General features: G+C 43.5%; 1 protein-coding gene across 4 annotated transcripts in view; it reads left to right on the top strand.

Annotated features, from left to right (window-relative positions):
* Nucleotides 1-24,869, top strand: part of PRKCQ (protein kinase C theta) — a 155,253-nt gene that overhangs the window by 35,685 nt on the left and 94,699 nt on the right. Inside the window, exon 1 of one of the 4 annotated variants that reach the window (XM_017872475.1) lies at nucleotides 15,220-16,724. The exons of 2 other annotated variants lie outside the window; for them this stretch is intronic. The gene's annotated coding sequence lies outside the window, so the exon portion shown is untranslated. Of the gene's footprint in view, nucleotides 1-15,219; nucleotides 16,725-21,811; nucleotides 21,947-24,869 lie in introns of those variants that run through there. One more of the 4 variants, XM_017872476.1, reaches the window with a different exon arrangement.

Genomic DNA, 24,869 nt, shown 5'->3' with positions numbered 1-24,869 from the left:
CAGACCACACAAAACTCAAAGGGTCAGTAGAATGCAGAATCAAAATGATCACATAGACTGAATAGCTAGACCAAGGCCAAACTCAGATCTGACTTCGGCAAAAGCCTTTATGCAGATTCAACAGCTTAACTGGTCCAGGGCCCGGTGGGGAAAATATGACTTTAGAACATTATGATGAACAGGACGCTGGAGTTTTAGTTCATTGACATTTCTACCTGAGTTGGCAGTAGAATGTAGCATCTGCAAAAGTCAATTCACTCATGGTCTGCATTGATGGACCTTCAGTGCATCTGGAATTTTTATCTTCTGTTGATCAAATAGTATCTGGAAATACTGGTTATTCTGGCTATGCATTGTAACGATATTGAGACTCATGAAAAGATGCTCAACATCCTTCCTTGTTAGGGAAATGCAACACAAATCAACGAGCTCTGCTTCACACCCATTAGGAAGGCTATTACCAAAACAATGGAAGGAGGTGTTGGTGAGGCTGTGGAGATGCAGGACCTTCTGGAACTGCTGGTGGACATGTGAAGTGGTACAGGCTCTGCGGCAAACAGTGCAGGGATTCCTCAGAAAGTTACACAGAGTTTCCACATGATCTAGCAATTCTGTTCCTGGGTATTCTCAAAAAAATTGAAAACGAGGACTCAGATACTTGTGCACTAAAGTCCATGGCAGCATTATTCACCATGGCCAAAAACTAGAAACAGTCCAAATCTTCATCAGCAGAGGAACAAGCAAACAAAATGGGGCATATTCATACAATGGAATATCACTCATCTTTAAAACGGAATGAAACTTTCTGACACCTGCTGCAACACAGATGAATCTTAAAAACGTGATGCTAAGTGAGATAATCCAGACGCAAAGGACAGATACGCTAAGACTCCACTTATATGAGGTTCCTAGAGTAGTCAAATTTATAGGCATAGAAAGTAGACGAGCAGTTATCAGGGGCTGGTGAGTGGGAGGAATGGGGCGTTAGTGTTGAATGGGGACAGAGTTTGAGTTTGGGAAGATAAAATCATTCTGGAGTTGGATGGTGGTGATGGTTGCACAACAATGTGAATGTATGAATGTCACTGAACTATACACTTAAAAATGGCTACCATGATGCATTTTATATTGTATGTATTTTACCACAATAAAAAGGTTATTAAACGTAGACTAAGTATCCTAGACTAAGTTACCTAAGTAACAAGAACTGCTACAAAAAGCAAACTGACAAACTTTGTGTGTCTGGACAAAGATGGTCAAGACCATAGGTCTAGAAACTCTGACAAAGGAAAGATAACTAAAGGAATTTAGTTATTTACTGTCAAGAAGAATGGGCAGAAGACGTGCTGGCCACCCTTAACTAGCTGAAGGGATTTCCTGTGGCAGAGGCATTACATGAATTCCACTTATTCAGAGTAACCATTGAGTAGAATCAGAACCAATGGAAGAAATTATACCCAAGGTGGTAAATTTCAGTGCAGGAAAGAACTTTTAACCAATTAGAACTATATTTTGAAAAGAAGGAAGGGCATTGCTAAATGCACAACGCAGTGTTCACAGTATACTCAAGAAAGACATTTTATGCAATTTGTGGTGCAGAGTGCTGTGCTGATGAGTTCTCTAAAGCAGCGGTCCCCAACTTTTTCGGGCACCAGGGACCAGTTTTGTAGAAGACTATTTTTCCACGGACTGGAGTGGGGAATTGTTTCAGGATGATTCAAGCACATTACATTAATTGTGCACTCTTTCTATTATTATTAGAACCCTGAGCTTGTGTTCCTGCAGCTAGAGGGTCCTATCTGGGGGTGATGGGAGACAGTGACAGATCTTCAGGCATTAGATTCTCATAAGGAGTGTGCAACCTGGATCTCTCGCTTGCACAGTTCACGACAGGGTTTCTGGTCCTGTGACACTCTAATGCTGCGGCTGATCTGACAGGAGGCAGGGCTCAGGCAGGAATGGTCACTCACCTGCCACTCACCGCCTGCTGTGTACCCCAGTTCCTAACAGGCCACGGACCACCACTGGTCCATGGCCTGGGAGTTGGGGGACCCCTGCTCTAAAGGGTCAACATAGGTAAATTTAGAAAAGTCAGCATCCTCCAAGTTCTCAGATAAATTCTCCAACTCACTGATGAGTCCTGAAAATATAATGAGGCAGAATGTTAGGACCAATAGTAAGGAAATAGGGCTCTAGGGATTATAGTCACCAAGGTTTCTACCCTTGTGCAAGAGAACCATCACTTAATATTTAGTCATGTCATTTTCAATTATTAAAAATAAATTCATCACACCTGTAATCCTAGCACTTTGGGAGGCTGAGACACACAGATTACCTGAGCTCAGGAGTTCAAGACCAGCCTGGGCAACATGGTGAAACCCCATCTCTACTAAAAATACAAAACTAGCCGGGCGAGGTGGCGGGCGCCTGTAGTCCCAGCTACTCGGGAGGCTGAGGCAGGAGAATGGCGTAAACCCGGGAGGCGGAGCTTGCAGTGAGCTGAGATCGCGCCACTGCACTCCAGCCTGGGCGACAGAGTGAGACTCCGCCTCAAAAAAAAAAAAAAAAAATTAGCTGGCATGGTGGGGCACACTTGTAGTCCCAGCCACTCGGGAGGCTGAGGCAGGAGAATTGCTTGAACCTGGGAGGTGGAGGTTGAAGTGAGCTGAGATTGCACCACTGCACTCCAGCCTGGGTGACAGAGCGAGGTTCCATCTTTGAAATAAATAAATGAGTAAATAAATTCAAAGTCCTTCATTTCTAGATAGTATGGAAATAGATAAAAGTTGACAGCCTAAAATCTGAACTAGGAGAATCAGTCTTATTCCAACTCCGACTTTCCAGAGTCCATGACCAGCTGGCACTAGGACGACTCCAGCAGACCTGTGTCACTTTGGTGACGTCAGTGTGACATCACAGCCGAGCAAGGGAAGGCCCCCATTATCTTAGTGCCAACTGGATGTTCTGAAGGCAGGAGGAACCAGGGAGGGGTTATCTTGGTTTTAAAAAGCTTTTCCCCATGTCCTTCAAACCGAGTCATGTCTATGACAGATGTGAAATGCAGCTTTTGTCATGACATTTCCCAATGGAACAGCCTCTGTCAAATGTTTCCTGTCTCTCTGCTAAGAGGTCATTCCTGTCTGGGATGCCTCCAGTCCAAAACCAGCCTGGCTCCTTTAGCTTCCCCGAGGTCCAGCGAGGAAAGACCTGGAATTGGTTATGAACAGGTTGGCCCAGGCTTGTATACCCCTCTCCTGACAATGCCGCCTCCAAGCTCAACCACCTCCAGGCCCCAGTCCTGGCAGCGCTGGGAGTTGGACCACTGGAACCTAGCACAGTGGGCCTCCCCCTAGAGCAGCTACTCCTGTTTCTGAGCCCACACCCTGAGGCACGATAATGGGCGTTTCAGCAGGAACAGAAGGCACATCCTTGGGGAAGCCAGCAAGGGCCTTGGTCCCACTCTCCCTGCTCCTGGAGGCAGTAAGCAAATTCGTCCCCGAGAGAGCAATTCCCCTCCCTTCTTCTTTTCCTTCCTGTTTTGCAGGAGGCCAGATGTTCTTTTCATGCCACTTGCCTTTTATTTCCAAAGCATCCCCAGCGAGGAAGCGTTAAACTGCAGAGGCCTCAGAGGAGGAAGTGCAGGGGCGGGGGCGCTGTGGAAGAGGAACCAGAAAAGGGAAAAGTTAGCGTGCCCTCCCTAGTCCTGAGTTTGCAGATATCAAAGTCAAGACGTGTGGCTTCCTTTCTTGGAGCAACTGAGGTGAAAGTGTCTTTGAGAGTCCCAGAGAAGTGTCAGATGAATAAGACGTGTCAATCATCATATCTCTGCAGCAAGGACCAGTGAAGAGAGCTCAGTGGGAGCCAAAGGTCTCCTGACGAAGTTCTCACCATAACCAACTCAGCCAGGTGCCATTAAAAATACTCACAGAACAGCACTTAGCTTCAGGAGCTCAAAGACCTATGCATACTTTCAGAATAGACTGCGAGAAAGGAGGGGCACTACCTGGGCAGTGCAATGTCCTCAGGTTAGCTTGTATGGCACCAGAGTTCCCATTCTCACAGGGCTGGGACAAGCTGTGCATCCTTGGGCAAATGTCTTCACCTCTCTGAGCCCGTTTCCACATCTGTAAAGTAAGGACAAGAGACCAACTTGGATATGTCACAAGATGGTGGCATTAAAATGGAGAGATGGAATGTGAAAGCACTTGGAATAAACATCGGATTTTGTTAGTCCTCCTCCTCATTTGTTTCCTTAAGAGGTAAACTGAGGTACAGATTAACAAAATGGCTTATTGTTTTCAGTCCTTTTAAAACAAGATGAAATTTTATTTTAGAAAACAAAGTGAGAAATTAAAAAAAGAATCACCAACTTCTCTGCAAGCATTCAACAAATGCCTATAGTATGAAACCAACAAGAGTAATCAAGCCCCCTCTTCTGCATCTCCCACCAGCCACACCCCAACACCCCCCACTGCGCCCCATCTTTCTGTCCCTGATGCTTGTCAAATTGTTTCATCGCCAGCCCCACCAGAGCTCATGCTACTCTGAGCCCCTAGCTTGGGAGAGTGAGAACTGGGATGGGGAAGGGTATTCTTCCAAAGGTACGGTAGGTATTGTTTTGTTTCTAGGAGGGAAAGTGGTGCCTCCAGACCTCTCCTTCCTCTTGCAGCTCGCAAGCAAACACAGATGGAGGAGATGCTCTAACTGTTTTTTATTCTGCTTTCTCTCTCAGGGTTCTTACCCAGAAAACCTATTGGAATTTCAAATTTTCAGACCTCAGGAAAGTGTTGTGCCCCGAAGATGGTTTGGGGTTGTTTTGTGCTGTCAGCTGCGGAGCTGAGTCAGGACACTGAAGCTCAGTGCCCCATTTGGTTACCACTCTTTATCTTATTTTTGCCTGGGAGAAGAACAGGGAGAACTGGCTGGAGGAAGAGGAGGAGAAGGGGAGGGGAAGAAGGAGTTGAGATTTTTAGAGTATAATAATAAAATTGTATTTTACTATTAGAATAATTTTGTATCTTCCAGAACATGTTTTCAGTTGTAGCCTTGTCTGCTTCTTACTAAAGTCTTATGAGGTGTGCTATTCATTAGTCTACAAGTTTGCTGCCATCATAGGGGTCCCAAGCAACAGTGACTGAAAGAAGACAGTGCACGTACCTCCCACTTCAGAGCCCGGGCTCAGGCAGTCAAGGGCATAGCTAACGTCATCGCCAAGGTCACTGCCAAGGTGATTTGACACCATCACATCCATGTTCCAGCCAGTGGCAAGTGTCTGGGTCCACCCTGGGGGTTATACCCCTCAGCAAAGGGACATTGAAGGAATCTGTGTCTGGGACCACCCAGGTTCAGTGCAGGTGGGGGGGTTAAAGCTATGGGCTGCCCGAGTCTTCAAATGCCCTCACTTGTGGCCATCAGCTTCACACATTCCTTTTCTTCTCCTCGTCCTCCTCATTTCCACACACACATGCAGACTTCTCCACTCTCACTTATTTCCCCAGGGCCCCCCTTACTTCCCACTGTCCTTGGGTTCCCAAAGGTGACCTAGAGCTGGCAGCAGGGCGCAATTCCACTGCTCAGTAGGAAGAGGGCCTGTGATCCACTGCCATGGCTGCCACAGGGCGGTGCTCCTAGAACTGCATGTGGGAGGCTGGGGGCATTTCCTCATAGATCTATGGCAAATCCACAGCAGTTGGTTTCGTCAATTTAAAATGAGTGACAGACAGACTGACTTTCCAAAGCAGAGAGCTTATTTGGGAAGAGCAGGGGACTGCAATCAGAATCTGTCTGCTTTGATGGATCGCAGGTGTGCCTAAAGAGGCGCAGCGAGGGGAGACTTCAAAAGACCAAGAGGGGAGGTGGACATGGGCCCAGTTCAGGAGGTGACCTTGGCGCATGACTGGAGACAGATGTGTCAGGCCAGCAGCTTGTCTGGAATACTTTGATTTTGGGGAATTCCTTGCCTACTTCCTTGGTAGCCTCCCAGGTCTTTTTACTTGGGGTTTGACATAAGGGACTCCATTCTGATACTGGTAATTTTCACATTTTCATAGCACCATTTGGTACTGAAAAAAAAAAATGTATTAATACATATGTGGATTTAAAATCATGGGTAACATTTCTGTGGGAAAAAAATGTATATTCCCTGACCTAAACAAATGACTTATTAGTAAAGCTATAATATTTGCTGTTTCTTAAGTTGGGAATATCCCATTATGAGGATTGGAGGATTCTTGGAAACAGGAATTATCGCTTAGATGCCCATGGTACTTTCTGATAGGTTGGTATTAGGTGAAAAACTCCTGATAGGTTGGTATTAGGTGAAAAAGAGATGTGTTAAATTACCAAATGTTATCAAAACTGGGCATCTGAATGGTGCCAGGTGATATCTGGGACCAGTTGAACAGAGGTCTTGTAGTGGGAAGAAACTAGAGTTAGAGTCAGTGGAAGTGGGCCAGGTTATTTACAAGCTCGGCAGCCTTGGAGAAAGTGTTAATTTCTGTACACATCCATTTTTCCCTTCTTTATAATGGGAACAATTCATCCTACTTCACTAAATTGTTAGGACTTCAAACCGAAGAAATATATGAAAACATTTTCCCTTTTATTATACAGAATTATTTTTTAAAATTTGAACTGCAAATTCCAAAAGAGCTAGTTAAAATTGCCTAATATCCCATATACTGAGAGATAACATTCTGCTCCAAATTTTTTTCCACTGACATAGATTTTTATATTTGTAATGAGTTTACATTATATATATATATATATATTTAGTATGTTTCTGTTTAACTTTTAAGTATATTCTGTAAATATCTTTCTTTCAATAAATAATAAGCCACTGGCTATAAAATATTCCATTATGGTTACACGCCGTTATATATTTAAACAATATCTTATTTCTGAATCTTCAGGCTGTTCCTAGTTTTATTATTATTGAGCTATGCTGCAATGAACAGTCTTGTAAGTGTATTTTCTTACACTTTCTTTATCACTTTAAAGTCATTTAATACACATTTCCTTCTATAAAACTTGTAGAGGTCTCTAATCCAAATTGCTATGGCCAGATCTGCTTCATAATTCATATTTTATAAAGGTAATAAAGTTATATCCTGTATATTACAAAATTTTTCCCAAAAAGCTGTGTACTGGGGAAGGATATTAGGAGTTATGTTCAGTAGAATACGTAGACTATAAAGAGCTTCATGTCAGATTTTGAATTTTGCTACAAAGTTAGTTTATATTACAGAATAATTTCTTTTCTATTTTTATTTATTTTTTTATTATTATTCTACTTTAAGTTCTAGGGTACATGTGCACAATGTGCAGATTTGTTACATGTGTATACATGTGCCATGTTGGTGTGCTGCACCCATTAACTCATCATTTACATTAGGTATATCTCCTAATGCTATCCCTCCCTACCCTCCCCACAATAGGATCCGGTGTGTGATGTTCCCCTTCCTGTGTCCAAGTGATCTCATTGTTCAATTCCCACCTATGAGTGAGAACATATGGTATTTGGTTTTCTGTTCTTGTGATAGTTTGCTGAGAATGATGGTTTCCAGCTGCATCCATGTCTCTACAAAGGACACGAACTCATCCTTTTCTGTGGCTGCATAGTATTCCATGGTGTATATGTGCCACATTTTCTTAATCCAGTCTGTCACTGATGGATATTTGGGCTGATTCCAAGTCTTTGCTATTGTGAAAAGTGCCACAATAAACATACGTGTACATGTGTCTTTATAGCAGCATGACTTATAGTATTTTGGGTATATACCCAGTAATGGGATGGCTGGGTCAAATGTATTTCTAGTTCTAGATCCTTGAGGAATCGCCACGTGTCCTTCCACAATGGTGAACTAGTTTATAGTGCCACCAACAGTGTTAAACGTGTTCCTATTTCTCCACATCCTCTCAGCACGTGTTGTTTCCTGATTTTAATGATTACCATTCTAACTGGTGTGAGAATGTATCTCATTGTGGTTTTGATTTGCATTTCTCTGGTAGCGAGTGATGATGAGCATTGTTTGTCAAAGATCAGATGGCTGTAGATGTGTGGAATTATTTCTGAGGCTCTGTTCTGTTCCATGGCTCGTATATCTCTGTTTTGGTACCGTACCATGCTGTTTTGGTTACTGTTAGCCTTGTAGTATGAGTTTGAAGTCAGGTAGGTGATGCCTCCAGCTTTGTTCTTTTGGCTTAGGAATTGTCTTGCAATGCTCTTTTCTATTTTAGACTTATGCATTTGAATTGCAGAGAAGGGATTAAAACCCTGGATAATTTATATTTATATATCTTTTATTTCTAGTAAAATTGAACTTGTTTTATTGGCCCTTTATAACTTTTCTTTTGTAAATTGCCTGTTGTTAGCCTTTGTCCATTTTTTGATTAGGGGATTTGCCCTTTTTAATGATATTTAAATAATTAAATATTTTGCCACATATTTTGCAATTATGTCTCCCAGCTTTAAGTATGTTAATAACACACAAGTTTTTTGTAAACTAGTTTGGAAATGTTTACCTTTGTGGGGCTTGTTTGTGGGATCGTATCTAAGAAGTCATTCCAAATTCTAAAAGGGTATAATTATTGATCTATATTATCTGGTACTTTTAGTGGTTTAGCAGTTTTCTTTCTGCATGAATGTCTTCAATCTATCTGAATTTAGTATTATGTTAGCTTTAATGTAGGTTTTAGCTGGTAGACACAGTCCCATTTATTAAGCAATCTTTCCCTTTCCCGTTGAGCTTAAATACCGTCTTCTTTAAACACAGAACTTTTATATATACTTGAATCTGTTTCTGGGCATTCTATTTTGTTCTGGTAACCTGTCCATCTCTTTTGCTGCCAGAACCACATTATTCCCATTATAATATCTTTATTTTAACACCTATTAGGGCTGAGGGAATGAAGGATGAAGAGACAGAGGGCATTTTTAGGGCAGTGAAACTTCTGCATGATCCGCTGTAACGGTGGATCCATCTCATCCACAGAATGTACAGCGTCAAGAGTGAACCCAGGCCAGGCATGGTGGCTCGTGTCTGTAGTCCTCTCACTTTGGGAGGCCGAGGCGGGTGGATCACCTGAGGTCAGGAGTTCAAGATCAGCCTGGCCAACATGGTGAAACCCCGTCTCTACTAAAATACAAATATTAGCCGGGCATGATGGCAGGTGCCTGTAATCCCAGCGACTCAGGAGGCTAAGACAGGAGAATCGCTTGAACTTGGGAGATGGTGGTTGCAGTGAGCCGAGATTGTGCCACTGCACTCCAGCCTGGGCGGCGAAGCGAGATTCCATATCAAAAAAAAAAAAAAAAAAAAGAGTGAACCTAAGGTAAATTATGAACTTTGGGTGATAATAACATGCAAATGTAGGTTCATCCCCAGCTCCGATGGGGGATGTTGATAATGGGAGGAGCTCTGCGTCTATAGGCACAGGGGTTAAGTGGGAACTCTCTGCACCTTCTTATTTTACTGTGAATCTAAAACTGCTCTAAAAAGTAAAAAATGTTTTTTTAAAAAAACAAAATCTAAACATTACTTTTGAAGTCATAGAGCTTAGATTCAAGGGGGAATATGAAAAAATTAGAAAATTAGAATAAATTGCAATTTAGCAAGTATTGCAGTAAAACAGGATACCACAGAATAGTGCTCTTTAACTCTGTGGTAAAGGGCCAGTGAAGAAATAAATTACCAATATCTCTTAGATTTAGCAGCCTCTTAATTACTCTCGTCTTTGAAAAGCTATTTGTAAACTGTAAAGTGCTCTGTGCATATTAGTTATTTGCCACTAATCTATAATGCACTACTTTTAAAAATGAAGGTAGTTATTCACTCCATCTACCTTCTACTCTGGAGAATAATGAAATTGCAGTTATAAAATGCTGTCGTGTTCTCTTAAGAGACTGGTGTCTTATAAGAACAGGTTGAAGTACGTTTCAGACAAGATTGGGTGCATTCGGGGTGGGATGACTGTAGACTGAAGCACATTTCAAGCAATGTCTCTCGTCACAAAATAATCTGAATGGCTCACGACAAATTCACCAAGTAGAAGCTTGACATTTGCAAGCTGTGTATCCTATAACCAAGTACTGTTTTAAACCATGTTTTTCTTAAAGAAACTAAGCTTTTAATCTGTTCATATTATATGCATATCATGAATATAGAAAAACCCCTTTTAAAGTATGAAGAGCGAGGGGTTCACCTGGCCACTGGCTAATTGAATGCCAGCTACTGCACTGGACGCTGGCACACTGCTCAGAAATCAGTACAAGTTACAAGCATTAAGTCTGACAGGGTCCGACATCTGGCCATTTAAACAATCCTTCAGCCTGTGTAATATTAATACTCTGTGCAGGAGCAAATCCAGTCACCTATTCAAATCAGATCCTTACTGAGTGATGCCCAGAAGAGTCAAACACTGGCCCAGCCGAAAGAGGACTGAGGGAGGCACTGGGAGAACTGGCCCTAATCCCCTCCTGCAGCTAATTAGGTAGATAGCTTTGATCATTCGCCTTAATTTTCTCAGCCTCAGTTCTCTCTTCTGTTACATGAGAGGGCAGACCACTAGATCAATAAGGGCACTTTCAGCTTTCAAAATGAAAAAACAAACAAACAAAAAACAGATCCACTAACTGATTTATTTCCTGCCTTATTATAATGGATTCATTCATTTACTTATTCCAAAGACGCTTATTATGGACATCTTACATGGTCAATTCCTGTGTCACATGTGGTCCCTAAATGAGAAGGGAATATGGGAAAGAGAGAGAGACAGAGTCCCTCAATCTACTTTCTTCCAATCTACCTTCTTCCGTCCTCCGGGTGGGGCCGGAATTCACTGAACTTGAGGAAGTGATGAGAAGTGGTGAGGAATGGATTGGGGAGATATTCTTAGCATTGCCATTTACTTAGAACAGGGTTTCTCAACCTCACCACTATTGGTTTTGAGAGGGTTCTTGGGGACTAGCCTGTCATTGTAGGTTGTTGAGCTGTGTTTTTGACCTCACCCTACTAGATGCCAGGAGCACGCCCTCCCGCCATTTGTGACAACCAAAGACATCTGTCTCCAGACATTGCCAAATGTCCCCCACCAGTAACATGACCCACTGAGAACTGCTGATTTAGACCCACCAGGCACTGTGCTGGATTCTGAGCAAACAGAAACGAGAAAGCTGCAGGCCTGGCCTGGCGGAGCTGACTCCAGGGCAGCTTTGCCAACTTTAGTGTGCATCCGTTCCCTGGCAGCCTTGCTAAAGCTCCATCCCCACCCCAGGGTTTCTCACCCAGCAGCTCTGGGTGGGGCTACAGGATTTATGTTTTTAAAGAGGTCTCAGGGATGCTGATATTGCTGTTTCTCCAAGACCGTCTCTGAGAACCAAGCGGGCTCCACCCTGCTGACAGGTGAGAGTACAGATGTCCCCTTCTCACATCATAAAACAACTGAAGAGTTTTTTTTAAAATCAGAAATTAGGCCCCCAGTGGATACTCAGCCTACAGTAAATCTGAAATGTCACAGCGAGGAAGAAAAACAGAGACTCCCGTAAGCTAGAACAATGCCAACGAGTGGTCAGTTTTATGTATTAATTTTGGCTCCTTTCTGAATTAGCAGATGAATGGTCAGTGAAGGGGCTGGCCTGGGAACCTAAGTATTACCTAATTTTAGAGTTTCCATGAATTCTAAACCCGAAACAACTGCAACCAAGTTTTGCGACACTTGCATTTGTGGGCTGGCAGCATTTCTGGCTGCAACTGGATGTGATCAATTCACGTTGCCCTAAACGTGTACATCCACCCAGGTAGACCCAGCTCCTTCTTTCTGCTTTTTCTTTCCCTTCCTCTGGTGCCCTTCCCTGGTCCACCCTGTCCCTTTATCTGCAGCAACCCCCTTGTGACTGTGATAGCCCAGTCCCCCGTCACCGGGCACAGCCGGCACATGGAGGATTCTGTAGAGTATTCTCTGTAAAACTGTTAGCTCACTGCGAACCGAGCACCGCTACTTCCGCTTGCTGTGTTGATACTACCAAATACTGTATTTTCTTTGAAAAGTGTCACACGCCCGCAGGAGGAAGTGGGGTGGGGTGTCACAGCAGCATAGGAGGACAGGAGTGTTTTTGCTACTGGTGTACCCAGGGGTGACAGCTCACTTTGCCATTTCTTGCTCTGTCTCTGACGCCAAGTTCATGAGAACCAGCCATGTCTCTATTCCTGGGATCAGAGGTTAAGAAAGTGGAGTCAAGGCTCTTGAAGCCTCCTTCTCTGACCGCACTCTAGGATGGAAAGGTTTGCCCCATAACTGCCCCATAATGTATTGAGAACAGGGACCCCGTTCCAACTGCATATCCAGTGCAGTGCTTTGCAATATGGTAGGCAGGTATTCCAAATGCTTAGTGACTAACAGCAAAAAACAAACATTTGTGTCACTTCATCCCTTCGCAAGTGGCTCAGAGGTGTTCTGGGCCATGTCTGATGACCCATGAAACAAGTTCCCATGGTATTTTCCTGAGGGAGAATTTCTGAGGATGTTTTAGTCAAGTGTGGTGTGATCATCATAGCCATCTTTTCCACCAAACACTGTCATATGCATTTTCCATGGATTAATTCATTCAATCATCACAACGTAGACATAGACCCAATGAAGTGGGTCCATTATACACCTTGCTTTGCAGATATGATAATGCAGTCACAGAGAGATTAAGTCACTTGTCCAAGACCATACAGCTTGGACACTGATAGAGCTGGCCTACACTCCATGACACCCACATTTGCAAACCGTGAGCTCCTTCATGTGTTAACTCCTTCTGGGTCTCTGTGCCTTTTTGAACTCTGCCATGCAAAGGTTCGAGAACAGCAGAGCCCCATGCCCAGGGGCTTCAGCTCGCCTTCTCAGTCTAGGCACCCTTTGACCAGAACACCCGAGTCTCTGGTCCCAACTTGACGCCCCTGTTTTGGGTGGTGTGCTCTTCCTCACTGAGCACCTACATGGCAGAAAGAAATGTCAGGAGGATTGCAAGGGATCCAGCATCTCGGTTAGAGCTACTGGGTCGCACAATGGTAGAGTCAGAGAGAAGGTTGTCTTTTCAGAGCAAATTTTGCCACAAAGAGCAGAGTCCTACATTTCCACTTACTCCTATAGAAGGCAGCATCTTTGTGTCTAGTAAGTGATTATCCTAACCACGGTTAGAAAATGATGCCAGAGAGGCTTCGTTCCTCCCAGCTTTATCTGATGAAGTTTCTTTCTAGACTTTGGCCTACAAATCCTCATTGATCCCAATCAGCCACCTCTAAAGACATGAATGGCAGAAGCTTGGAGGGAATTGCACAGGCTTATGGCATGCTGAGAAAATTACCCAGATAGGTGGAGGAGCCCTGACATCCAGAAGAGAACTTAGGGTGTTCTGAGCCCATCTCTGTTTATATCACCCACTTCTTCACTCTTCAAACCATAGCCATGGAGTAGAAAGAACGATCGTTAAGCCCCAGGTACAGACAAAGAGAAGCATCCTATTAGTGCTTAGGATAATTAAGCAAGTTACTGGGAAAGCCTGGCCCTACAGTCATAACACGTCCTTTGCAAGTAGGGACGGGTGGGAGCAGACAGAAACAGTCTACAGCGCAACCCCCATGCATTCATGTCTTCCCTGACCTAACTTTCAAAGACATTTGCTAACAAGAAGTAATGTATTAGTATGGGTGGAGACACTTAGCCACCAAGGCTGAGTTCAGGTGCTGTTGCTTACTCGCTGTGAGTCCTTTGCACAATTTTGTGGGTTGTGGGGGATCCAACACATAAGCCCTCTTGGCTATGCTTGTGCTTAGAACAAAAGGAGTAGCAGATCAGGAGGCAGGGAGATGGAGAAGCATGTCCACCCAGTTATAACAAAGGCTAGATCGATGGAGATAGCTAAAGTGTTCAGGCAAATAAATTGGTCGTCTCTGTTCACAGCATCGCAGGTGATGCTGGACTGTGGCAAGGACCCCTCACCCCTGCCAACTGAGGACGATGCACCCCCCACCCTAGCCTACAGCTAGGCCAAGAATAGTGCAGAAATGGTTCTGCAGGACAGCAGATCCTGCAAAATGAGAGGAGGAGGGTGGAGATGGGTGGGAACGGTTTATTCATCTAGAACCTGTTAACCATAAAATGAGTGACTGAGGCGAGTGTCTCTATCAGTTGAGGTTTATTGAGCTAAAGTTTGAGGACACGCCCGGGAAAAATACCAGCCACAGAAGAACCTGTGACCTGTGCTTTCCAAAGAGGGTTTTAGGAACTCAGTGCTTAAGGAGAGGGGGCAAGCAGGAGGGAAGAGGGAGGAGGGAGGCAGTGAGGCTCTAATTGGCGCTTACCAAATCCATGTCTTACATAAGATAAGGTAAATGTGTGAAAACAGGGAGCAGAGGAACAAATCCATTATGCACCTGCCTCAGGGTCAGGGAAAGAGTGACTGATCTCAGCTGGCCCTTCTCCTGTACCTGGGAAGATGAGCTTGAAATCAACATTGTCAGCTGAGTTCCTGAAACAGAACTCAGTTTTAGAAGTTAAGCTTAGGTTGCAGTCCTAGGGTTGCAATTGGCATAGGCTTGTTTTGTAAGGGAATGTGGCTCCTGAAGGATTTAGGGGCCAGAAAGGAATTTCCTTGTGAGCAGTTTGTGAGGGTGGCCATCTGGAGAAACATGAGGCCTTTTGTCACTGTGGGAGCCTGGCTTACGTAGAATGCTGTGACACAGGGTTGTGAAGTGACTGCTGTCTCCTGGGGAGAAAGAATGGCAGGGTGGCAGGACTCGGCTTCCAGGCTTACCTCTCCCCATGGCATAACGTATTGGGGGAACTGAGATTTTATTTTCTTTTACAGACTTATCCATCAGATCAATCACTCTTCTTCCTGGGGTGCAGGAATGGGGAGTAAGGATAGGTTAGAGGGAGAGGCCCAGACCCAGGCAAGCTTCTTTGTTTGAAAACACAAGGGGGGAAAATATGAGTTTTCTAATAATGACCGTGATTAGCAACTGCTCAGTAAGTGATGGGTGCTGTTGTCCTCTTAACCAACATCATCATCATTTCAGTTTTTATATCTTTTACCAACTGTTGTTTTCTAGGTATGGAAATTATGTGACCTAGACCTCAAATATCTAGTCCCGTGACTCCCAATAAATACCCACATGCCCAAGAAGTTTCTGTACCTGGCTGCTGAAAATACAACTTTTACATCCTTACTTCATGTGTCTCAATCCTTGACTCAGAAAAGATAACAATAGTTTTCTCCATATCTCACAGTTAACGTGTTCAAATCAAACATCTCCTCTTCTCGCACCATCTAGCTCTTCCCACAGGGCTCCCATCTTGTGAATGGGGACGGCTTCTTACCATGGGTTGGGGTCACCCTGCTCCTTCTTTTCCCTCCCCTCATCTTCAGTCACTTGACACATCCCGTCAAGAGACATTGGAATCCCTGCACGCTGCCAGGGTCCCTCTTCTGGTGCCCCTGACCATCAACTGGAAGAGTGAAGTCGCCCCCAGTAGTCTCTCTTCTTCTGCACCTGCTCCTTATAGTCCTCTCAACACAGGGACCAGGATACCCCCATTCTAGGTGTAAATAAGTCGGCTCTGCACTCAGAGCTGAAGATGGCATGTAGACCCCTTGGGCGGTGTCCTACCTGAACTCCAGATTCTCACCGTGGCCTGTGGACAGCCCCACGGGCACACTTACCTCGTCTGTCTTCTCTACCCCTTGCTCACTCCATGCAGCCCACCCTCCTTCCCAGAACATGCCTGGCAGCTCCAACCTCACACCCATGTTTCAGCCGGGCACGCTCACCTGCCGTTGTCTGCGTAGCTCACTCCTCTCCTCCTGCAGGTCTTTACTCAACATCATTCACGGAGACCCTTCGGAACCAGTGAAACCCTCCATGCCGCCCCACCCAGCACTCCCCACCTCTCTCCTGTGCTTAGTTTGTTTCATGGGAGTCACCTGGTGTATTTCATATTATATTCTTCTGCTTTCTTGTCTGTCTTGTGCATCTGGACCCCTGCACAAAGGATGGGTTTTGACTCTTTGGCTGACTGCAGTGTCCTGAGACACTTAGTGCCTAGTAGCTCTAGTAACTGTTTGTTGAATGAATGAATGAGTGAATGGATGCATAGTCACTATAATCAGAAATCGTGGACATTGTAATCATAGAACATTAGGTAATAAATACCAATGAGCCTGAGGAAGAAGGAGAAAGAGTATCTATGATTTGGACAGCCATTTTTCCAATTGTGGAACATTGTTTTAGCATTTCAAATAATGAAAATAAACACATGTAGAAGGCTTACTCTGTGCTGGGCATTGTTCTGTTTTATACATATTAACTCATTTAATCTGTGCAATGCATGTAGGAGTTTATGGAGTTTCCTCATACCTTATCTCATCCAGTTCCCAAAATAGTACCAGCAGATTGTGGGTGATTACAACATTTTCAAGGATTCTTCCCCAGGGCAACTGCTTGTGGGAGAGCTGAGATCTAGAAAGGAATTGGGAGCAGGAAAGGAACCAAGCCTGACCCCACCCCCACACCAGCATTTTGATTTATGGAACCCTGGGAGAAGAGTTTCTCCAAAATGATACTTCATGGCCTCCAGCAGATCCCGCCTCAAAGAAACCAACCTGGGAATGACAGTCTGTGTGGAGATCAAGGAGGAAAGAGGCGAGCGAGCCTTTCTTTTTTCCTGCTCGTGGACTTAGAGTGAGTGTCTGGGACATCCAGGTATATACTGTTTCCATTTTTCCTTTTGACATCTTCCATGTTCAAGATACTTGCTAAGGATTTGTTCAGAAATCAGAATTAGTTCTAAGGCAGTTGCCTGAACAACTGAAAGCTAATGACCCCACAGAGAGCACTAAGGCATCTTAAGGTATGCAGGGGAGTATGGCGAGATGGGATTATTAGGTTGGTGCAAAAGTAATTGTGGTTTTTGCCAATGCTTTTAATGGCAAATTTTAAAATTTTGTATTTTAATAGAGGCAGGGTTTCACCATGTTGGTCAGGCTGGTCTTGAACTCCTCACCTCAGGTAATCCACCCGTATCGGCCTCCCAAAGTTCTGGGATTACAGGCATGAGCCACAATGCCTAGCCTTTTTTTCCCCTATTACTTTTAATGGCAAAAACTGCAATTACTTGCATACCAAATTAATAGAATATTTGTTGAGTTTTAATATAATTATTGTTATTGTTTTTACCACAATTGACCTTCCCCTACTCTTACCCTCAGAAAAAAAGAAAAAAAAACTTAAAATAAATCCATAGTCATTTCAAAAGTGACTTCAGTAATTTTAAAGTCATTAGTTGTTGGGACTCTGAAATGTAGGAATACTGTTAGGCATGACAGATTTTCACAGCGGACAACAGTCACCTAGCACATGCTTGGTAGTTCAGCTGTAACATGGGCTAAAAGCTCATGGAAAGCCTAACACCGTTTTAAACACTATTTCTGTGACTGGCTGAACTCCGAGGTGGACGGCAAGGCTGTGTCCCATATCACTGAGAGCCTGCCTGCTACAGCCAGGAGGCACCTCACAGGGACTGCAAGTACAGAGGGAGGTGGGCCAGCTGGGGCCCGAGGGTCCAGACTCGGTGAGACTCGCAGACCTTGGCCCACTGCCCTCCTCCCTCCTCACCCACTTTTCTCCCTTCTTCTTCTTCACATCAGTACTGGTGGCAGCACCCTGAGCTGAAGGGGAAACGTTCATATTCACCATCAGAGGGCATTTTATTTGTATGTCGCCTTGGTGAGAACTCTGTCCTATAAGAGAGGACCCTTCCCATCTAGGAGAAAGTCTACCCGTACCTGTCCCCATCTGAGCTAATTAATTCTATGGATTCTGGAAGGAGAAAAACAAAAGTGAGAAGTGGGTAAGAAAAAAGCATGGCAGACATGCGCTTGGAATACGGCTGAAGACGCTAGATCTGGCAGGTGGTAGGATACTATGGAAAGGGACTGAAATCTGAACCCTGAGTTTGAATTCAGGCCTTCCAAGCACTTTGTAACCATAGACAAGTCACCTAAACTTGCTGAGCCCCAGCCATAAAATCTATAAATTAATAAGATGGAGATTACTACCGTAGTTGCCCTGTCCACCTGACGGCTACTGGAAGAGTTTATGGAGATAACGTAAGTCAAAGTATCCAAGAGATTTCATTACAATCATCAATGTGATGATAAGAGATTTCATTACAATCATCAATGTGATGATCATTTTTAATATTATTTGGTGAGTAACTAGTAATACCCACTCTATCTCATAGGATTTTTTAAGGATCTCATGAAACATGAGAAAGATTTTGAAAGATGGTAATTGTGCTTGGGTGGAGATGGCAGAGCTCAGAAACAGAAGGAATGGCATGAACAGAGCCATGAAGACAGATATTCAGGGAGCCTTCAGCAAACCGAGAGAAGTCCAGGCAGGCTGGGACTCCACTGAGAGTCGTGGATGTGTGAAGAGGGCAACGTGACCCCAATACATGAAGGCTTTTAAATAACAGGTTAAGAATTAGGCTTTAACTCAACAAAGACTGGGACGGCTTTCTCAAGTAATAGTGTAACTTGGCCAGGGCTCTGCCTTAGTGGGACGATCTATTCATGTAACCTATTAAAATCGGTGTCAGAAGATTAATAATGTCATCCCAGGTGCTTTATTTTCTATATTTCAAGGTTTAACTTCAACACTATTATTGGTTTTAGGGGGAAAGTGTGGAGTATCATTAATATTGGCAGGCAGGAGGGCAGCACTAGGTCTGTCCACGAAGCCTCCTTCGTCTCTAGTTCTGACTGAGGGTTGACTGTTAGGCTTGGGTTTCCTTTGTCACTGTGCATTGCAGGGGTTATTTTAAAATATTATCTTCAATTTATACTTTATTATTATTATCATTATTTTGAAAAGGGTCTTGCTTTGTCGCCCAGGCTGGAGTGCAGTGATGCAATCACAGCTCACTGCAACCTTGACTTCCTGGGCTCAGGTGTTCCTTCCACAGCGGCCTCCCGAGTAGCTGGAACTATAGGTGTGTGCCACCATGCCCAGCTAATTTAAAAAAAAAATTAGAGACAGGGTCTTGCTTTGTTCCTGAGGCTGCTCTCAAACTCCTAGGCTCAAGTGATCCTCCCAACTCAACCTCCCAAAGTGCTGGGATTACAGGTGTGAACCACTGTGCCTGGCCCATACTTACTATTTTAATTCATTTTTTGAGACCATTTTTGTTGGTGAAAGCTAATATTTAACCTCTTTATTATACTACTTAGTAGAAGTCTTAGCAACAAAGCAAAACGCTACCCGACTATGTGATTTTTTTACTAGTTATCATCTTTCTTCTGTGCACATTGTGAAAAAGTCTTTTTTTATGTTACTTGTAATAGCAGTCACTTTTACCTAAGAAACCTTTCTATCTCATAAAGAAATCCAAAGCTATTGGTGTAGCTTAATTTGCCAAAATTTTTCCGAATTGGTGTTTACCAAATTTGGCTGAGCAGATGTAACTGGAAACCATTGAATGCTCTGTTTTTCATTCCCCATTTACTGTTGATTAATCTGTGTTCTCTCTCCCACATGTGAGAGGTTTTGATACAAGTGATGACTATTGTTATTTTATTTCTGTGAGACTCTCCCCCAACACCCAGCCACCTCCCACTAAATTACAGTAATGCAAATGCTGTCCAAACATTTTATTAAATGAAGAAGTTGGCTATTTCTTATTTCATTTGCTACTGAGGAAGAGAATTCTTGATATTTTTTCAGTTGATGAGAGTATATTATACTTCTATTGCTTTCTATTTATATGGAATTTCTCCCCATCAGGTTCAGTTATGTGGACATCCTCAGCATCTCTATGAAAGCATTCTGGGGGTTTGAATTGTGGAGGGTGAATCAGCCTAGCTAAATAGGGGAGTCAGTGCCCAGAGAATCAAAAGACCAGAATTCTCAGTTCAGTACTCACTAGCGTGCGACCTAAAGCACACAGCAATTATACTTGATCATGTACCTTCATCAAAGCTACATACAAAAGACAAATGAAATCACACTTAAAGCTGAAAATAGTGAGCCTGTAAGAGTAAAGATCCTTTGTAGATCTAAAGTACATATGGGCCGGGGGCGATGGCTCACGCCTGTAATCCCAGCACTGTGGGAGGCCAAGGCGGGTGGATCACCTGAGATCAGGAGTTCAAGACCAGCCTGGCCAGCATGGTGAAACCCAGTCTCTACTAAAAATACAAAACTTAGCCTGGCGTGGTGGCACACAACTTTAATCCCAGCTACTCAGGAAGCTGAGGCAGGAGAATCACTTGAACCCAGGAGGCAGAGGTTGCAGTGAGCTGAGATCACGCCATTGCACTCCAGCCTGGGCAACAGGGCAAGACTCCATCTCAAAAAAATACATAAATAAATAACATAACATAACATAATGTAATGTAACATAGTACATATCATGATGGTGTTTTGCAGCTAGGATAGCAAAAGCGTGGAAGATTGGATGGACATACCTGATATCCATCATGATAATGGTCGCATCCAGATAAGGACATCAGGGGTAGTAAGTGCTCTGCAAGAGATAGATGGAGGGTTTTATGGGAGCTCTGTAGCAGAGTGCAGAGGAAGGTCACATAATTTAGCCCAGATATGCTCCTAAAAGACTATTTCTACTTTCCTCCTGCTCTTTTTGGTACACACCAATGAAGTCAAGAAGGCCCATTAGAAAATATATCAGAGTTGTAATAATAATAATAACTAACATTTATTGAGCATTTACTTTGAGCCAACCCCATTCTAAGCACCTTGTGTGTGTTTGCCCATTTAATCCTCATGGCTCTTTGAGATGAGTAATAGTGTTATCAGTGATTTCCAAATGAGAAAGCAGGTTTACATAGTTTAAATAACTCCAGCAGTTCAGTGTATGAGGGCATCGATCTTTTGCTTATAACAAGTGCCGGGCTGCATCCTTTGCTCTTGACTTCCTCTGTAATTATCTGTCACTTAATTTGACCGTTGTATACTCTTGCAAGTAAAACAAATGCATGAGATGAAGAGATTCGGTAAAACTTTGTTTTTGAAAATGAACTCCCTAAGGAAAAATGCACTGAGTCTCTAACATATATCAGACAGAGGGATCAGCTCTGGAGGCACATAGATGATGAAGTCAGGGCCCCTTCTCTCGGAATTGTTGCGGAAGACAGATGTGAATCCATAAATCCAACTGCACATTCTAGGGAAATATGGCAGTGTGGCCGCCGGCACTCTGTCTCTTCCCCTGTCCCACAGGCTGACCGCATTTCCAAAGGAATGTGGTCACAGAGGGAACTTGTTTATCATCACTGGGGATGAGGGAAGTAAGGCAACCACATGCACTCATTCTGAGGAGTTCTTGCTAAATGTATTGCAGATGAGACCAGACAGACTTGTGTAGTTGAAGTCGAACCCCTCTTCTGAGTGTATGTAGCATCTCAAGAATTAAGTAGAGGACATCCTGGTGGGGCTCTACTAAGTCCCCACATTAGAGGGCTGAGAGCGTGGGAGCCACAGGATCAACCCCACTCGGACTGTAGAAATGGCAGGCGTGACGCAAATCAGTATGACAGGTTCTGTGTAGCAGTGCACTCAGAGAACTGCAGGAGCTGGGGCTGAGAACTTCCATGGAGATGTGTTGATGGGAGGGTCATAGAGGAGGGGAAGGAAGGCTTCCAAGAGGAGCTAGAGACTGAACAGGAACTTGAAAGATGAGGAAGCGAGCAGGGAGGATGGAGTGAAACAGGGAGGCATGCCAGGGAGAGGATGCAGCTTTCCTAGAAGTCTGAAACGGTGAAACACATGGCATGTTGGAGAAACAGCAGCAGTTTTGCAAGATCCTAAGATCACTCAGGCTGGAGCATGGAGATTTGATGGAGATTAAGAGGTGACCAAGGCTGGACAGAGGAGGCAGGGTAAGATGCTGCTGTGAGTCACAAGAGAAGTGATGCAGAACTGGTGGAGGAGGAGATGAAGCAAGTGGGTCGTGGGGCACAAGGGGAAGAGTGAAGTTGAAGCAGCGGGTGAGGGCTGGGCGTCACGGCACCAGCACTGAGCTGGCAAAATGAAGGAAGAGGTATGTTTGAAAGGGAAGGCAGGGAGTTCTATATGGGACCTGGTGAGTTGAGGGTCCCCTTGGAGATATCCAGGAGAGAGTTGAATGCGTGACTTTATTGCTCAGACAAGGGGTCTATGGGGGGCCTAGCCCCTGCCTTGTTCAGAACAGCCTGGCCAGTCAGTCTTCTTGTGCACAGATTGTTGTCATGAAGTATGAGACTGCCATGTGTTACACAACAGACCACCAGGATGGCTGACAGTACACAAGAACTTTATTGGCAGTATCAGTCTGCACACCGGGAAGAGACAGTCTTTGGTGTGTAACGAAGGTGCTCTCTCTTCAAAGTGGGAAAGTGCAGGCTGGTTTTATGCCTCCCAGGGTCCATATTACACAATAGAGTCGGATAGATTCAGAACATTTTGGGGGAAAATCTATACATATTTGTGAGGGGAGTTAAGCGCAGGTGCCGGGGTAAACATATATCCAACATACATCCCATGTTTGCTTTGGGGCACGGTTTTAGCATTAAAATGAGGTGTTAAATTTGGCTCTTTACATCAAAAGGCAAATTATAGGACACAGTGACATTTTGTGTGCAGTGTCTGTAAGCTGCTGAAACTGGCTTAGGTCTGCAGTCGCTTATCAGGAAAGAATGCCTGTAAGGCTGGTCCCCTGTCCAATCACAGCTGCAGGGGTCTGGGTTGTAAATCAGAGTTAGGAAGGGTCTCGCACTTCACCTGATTATTCTTATTATTAGGGAGACTAGCAAGGGTGTGGCTTTTCCTGTAGCTGTAGGAATTTAGGAGGTTGTGATGCCAGGCAAGCCCTGGATCCTCCACCGCTGGGTAACTTTTGTTTCTTTAACCTTAGAGTCCATCTTAGTTGATGAAGGGGCAACTGTCTTGGTCTTTCAGATCACATGTGAATGGACAGTGAAGATGAGACCAACTGAAATTTAGAGCGCACAGAGGACAGATCACACAAGCTTAGTCCTGAGGCATGCTATTCCAGCACATATATTTTTGTACACAGAAACTCTCTTTTCTATTTTAACACCCAGGGAAATCCCCTTCTCCCTACCATCGGCTCTGAACACCAAAAGGCAACCCACGAAAATCTTCTATGTTAATTTCTTTCTTGTGTATTCATTACACATCTTCTTGGCTCTTAATATAGCTGGATAGGTACACATATTCATACATACACACACACATATATACTTACATACACACACGTGTGTATATCTGCTAAATGGATTGTGGTAATTTACATACCCAGCAGCATTGTATGAAAGTGTATGATTCATTTTGACCTACCAACATGAAGTAATAGCATTTCAAAAATATTTGATAATTGCATAGGCAAAAACATATTATTGTTTTATTATATATTTTTCTTTTCTTTTTATTTAAGACAGAGTCTTGCTCTGTTGCCCAGGCTGGAATGCAGTGGCATGATCTTGGCTCTCTGCAACCTCTGCCGGGAGCCAAGCCATTCACCTGCCTCAGCCTCCAGAGTTGCTGGGATTACAGGTGCCCCCCACCATGCCCAGCTAATTTCTGTATTTTTGTAGAGAGGGGGTTTCGCCATGTTGGCCAGGATGGTCTCAAACTACCGACTTCGAGTGATCTGCTCGCCTCAGCTTCCCAAAGTGCTGGGATTACAGGCATGAGCCTCCACACCCAGCCTATTTTTTATATATTTTAAATGTTATAATTCTTTTTGCAGCTTAAATTAGGACTTAAAATGTTAATTTATCCTCAGATAAAATGCATTATTAATTTCTAATGTTATTTTATTCTCAGCTGTGTTTGCCTAACTGCAAATATTCAAAAGAGCTTAAATACCACAGAACCAAAGCTATTTTAAGTTTTTTAAAGATCTGATCATTTCTCTTTAGTAATTTGAGGCTACTTTTGATTACTTTAAGATTTTAATTTAATATGTAGCTTTTCCATATATATTCTTTTTACTTTATCTCTATAATCTCTGTATTTATAATACATGCCTTAAAATACCAATTGCATATATTTCTGGGTTTTGAATTATCATATAGTAAAATTGACTTTTGGCTTTGGTGTACAGTTCTGTGAACTTAAGTCTAGATTTCTGTGACCACTAGAACAATCAAGCCGGAGAACTGTTCTGTCTTTCCCCAAAATTTGCTCATGCTGCTCCTCCCTGCTTCAACTCCTGGCAACCACTGATGTTTTTCTTCATATATTTTGTCTTTTCAAGAATGCCATGTACATGCAATTACATAGTGTCTTATTCTGCATGTCTTAAATGGCTCACATGGCTGAACATTTTTCCACAATTAGTTGCAACTATGATTTTTGTATCCTGTATAGCTTGTGCCTTTGCAATTTAGTTTTTTGGGTCATAAACAGTGCTTTTCTTACAAATGTGTATACCCATAGTATGTAAGAATGATGTTAACTTACTTCTGTTACACAAACCATAGCTATTTCCCTGGATAGGTCTTTACCTGTAAGTTAGGTTATTTTCTTTAAATGTATAAGATCTTACCAATAGGAATAACCACTTGATAAATAATATTATAATACTCTGGTGATCCAGTCTGATGCAGTATCCCTAAATCTGGGAAATGTTGTAAAAAAAAAAAGATGCTACCTTAAAGATGCATTTTTTCTTGTGTGTAGATGTTGGAAACAGACTAAATATGTAGCTACAGACTTTAGTAAGGCAGATCGTAGAGCTACTGTCAATAGGATGTCATGCAAGAATGACAAGGAAGCCTGAAAAGATGTCAGAGAAAC

This window comes from Rhinopithecus bieti, unplaced genomic scaffold, assembly GCF_001698545.2.
Source record: "Rhinopithecus bieti isolate Rb0 unplaced genomic scaffold, ASM169854v2 scaffold_6933, whole genome shotgun sequence".
NCBI lineage: Eukaryota > Metazoa > Chordata > Mammalia > Primates > Cercopithecidae > Rhinopithecus > Rhinopithecus bieti.
Note: the sequence above shows the minus strand (reverse complement) of the source record. Positions and strands in the feature narration are given on the sequence as shown.